Below are 3207 nucleotides of genomic sequence, written 5' to 3' on the forward strand. Positions count from 1 at the left end.
CCAGTCCTCAAGGACCTTACAATCTAATGGGGTAAGATGTTACATAAAAAGGAAGTTGAACAGTGGTTCCTATGGGGTAGGGGGAAGGATGAGGATTGGGGGAAGAAAGTACTTAGTACATGATGGAGAACTCCAAAGAAGTAATAAAATACTGCTGTTGGTGGGAAAAGGGAAGAAGACTGTGCTAGGCCCCCTCTTTAAATGGAGGTTTTAGAACTCATGGGTCTGCCCTCCAGTCAGAGGGTTCAGCCAGAGGGGCAGAAGGTGTTGATGAGATGTGAGGACCAAGACTGATTGAGTCCTGCAGGATAAGAAGAATGAAAAGAGAGGGGAAGAGGAATATGAAGAAGGAAAAGGAAAGTTAGAGGAAATTGTCCTTCATAATCAAGGTGTGCAAGTAGACATCACCAGGAGGATGTGGTGAGAGAAGTAGCTGACACCTCACTCTCATCTGAACTGGACAAAGGAGGGGACAACATAATACATATATACATAATACATACATATATACTCACACGCATATACAGTTGGTATAGGAATACATTTCACTTAATAGGGAAAAAATAAAGAAAGAAAAGGGAATTACAGGAGGGATAGATTAAGGGAGGGATTAGTCTTAAGCAAAATAAACTCTAAGGAGATACAAAAATCTTTATTTTGTGGAGGTGGCAAAGAATAAGAATCCAAGGGGAATGCCCATAAATTGCCAAATGACTAAATGAGTTATAAATGTCATGGAACAAATAAATATTATTGCTTGTTCTTCATTTTCAAAGAGGATCCATGGTGCAAACCAAATAAATACTATAGTGCTTTGAGAAATGATAAAGAGGGTCATTTTAGGAAAACCTGAAAAGATTTGTATGAACCAATGCAGAGTGAAGTGAGTGGAATCAGGAGAACGATTTATACAATGACAACAAAATGGTAAAAAAAAGCAACTTTGAAAGTATCACAACCTCTGATCAGGATAATGATCAACCATAATTTCGGAGGAATAATGGTGAAACATGCTACCCACCTCCTGATGGAGCAGGCTCAGAGTGCAGAATGAGACATACATTTTTGGACATGGCCAGTGAGAAGTTTGTTTTGTTTGACTTTACACATTTGCAACAGGGTTTTTATTTTCTTTTGTACTCATTTTGTCATTTTTTTTGGAGGGGGCGGTTGGAGTGGGGAGGAGAGAAGGGAAAATATACTGACTGAAAAAAAGTATAATTAAAAAAATAAAATGGGGATAATAGTAGCGCCTATCTCCCAGAGTTGTTGTGAGGATAAAATGAGATATTTGTAATATTTGTAAAATGCTTTGCAAAACTTAAAACACTGTGTCACTTGCCATTATCTTTACTGATGTAGCTGTTTTTGCTGTTATTATTTTGGTAAAGACATGGTGACCATTAGATTGAAGTGAAATAATAAAGGGTGATCAAAACCTGGGCCTGAAGTTTGGGCAGTTTCTGGGGTGAGTGGGAGCTGGAGAGGTCAGCCATCACACAACAGGCTGAGATTCCAAGGAACTGCACTGTCACTCATCAGGAGGTTGAGCTACTCATTCTCCTTCCCTTTCTTTTCGTATCTGATGAACTATGGCTGAGGGGCAGCAGCCTGTTGTATGATGGGGGAACTCAGATGGCTAAGGAAGTTTCCTTGTATGTTTGCCTTAAATCTGCCACTGTGATCTCTTTGATCTCCTAGAACTCAGGGTGCCTGTCAAAGACAGGTGCCCGTGCGATGCCACCTCAGGGGGTTTGGTGATTATTGAAACCCTGTGGCAGGGAGTTGAGGACAGCCATGAGACCACATCTGAATCAGCAACACCTGGAATGTCTTAGAACATGGGCCATGGAAGGCAGTGGGGCCAGTCTCCTGTGAGATGAAGAAGTTGTTGGGAATCAGTGGTGATCACATCCCTACCATGGTGTAGACATTCAGGACATTGAAAAAACGAAGGAAACCAATGTGTAGGTATGACAGTAGCTCCAACAGGCCCCCAGGATCTGCTTCTTCCAGTCTCTTCCTGGCAGCAGGAACATTTGAACACAGACTTAGATAGTGGGAGTATCAGAATGTTTCCTGATGCTGGTGATGTGGAGACTGACCATTTTATTCTAGCTGTTGTCATAGCACCCACCTGTAGATAGATGTCATAGTGCCCCCATTCACCTGACAGACATCACAGTGAGTGCCTGTCCCTGGGCAAGTCTAGTAGTGCCAACCCCAGGCAGACAGCTTAGTGCCCATCCACATGGCAGACACTACAGTGCCCATTCATGGTGCAGATGCTGTAATGCCCATCCGCACGGCAGATACCACACTGCCCATCCATTCTCTAGCTCTCCCAGTGGAATTCCATAGGCAGAAGTCACAGGGCCTGTATATGTTCCTGACACAGAGCCTATCCACACACCAACTCTCAGAATGCCTCTTCACACAACCAAAATCAGAGTGCCTGTCCATACTGCAGACATCACAACGCCCTTTCTTAAGACAGATGTCACAGTACCCATCAGCACAGTAAATCTCATGGTACCCATCCACAGGAAGACCACACTTACACTGTACACACGACAGACACCCCCGGTGTCGACAGCACAGCGGGTCTCACAGCGCCTGGTGAGGCAGGGCCTAGTCATAAACAAATCTCAGAAGTCCAGTCAGCTTTGTGGAAGACAGACATGCCTCTCACTTCAGAAAACCCAGCGAGAGAAAGATTTCACTGTGCCCCTTCGTACAACTGATGTCACGGTGCCTTTCAAAAGATTATTGTCCATCCCTGCCTGGAAGGCACCACCCGAGTGCAGTCGTCTCAAGACCCATCCACAGATAGACATCGTCACTCTCATCCACACCATGGATGTCACCGTGCCTGTCCACACAGCAGATATCAAGCCTCCTGCCCACAAAAGCAGATGATGCCAACCCCATCCACACCTCAAACATCACAGTGACCATCCACAGGGAGACATCATAAAAACTACACATTATCAGGGATAGCTCTCAGGTCTCAACTTGGAAACAGCATGATAAGGATAAATTACCTTCAACTGTTCAATTAGAGTTTCAAAGCTCCCAGGTTCGATGCTCCAGCAGAAAGTACTACACAGACAACGCTACTGGAGAAAGGGATGGTCACACCTCTCTGAAAATGCAACAAAGTTCAAGGAATTGTGGAAACATGAAACCAGGGCACAGGTATGGTAG

Source organism: Notamacropus eugenii, chromosome 5, assembly GCF_028372415.1.
Source record: "Notamacropus eugenii isolate mMacEug1 chromosome 5, mMacEug1.pri_v2, whole genome shotgun sequence".
Taxonomy (NCBI): Eukaryota; Metazoa; Chordata; class Mammalia; order Diprotodontia; family Macropodidae; genus Notamacropus; species Notamacropus eugenii.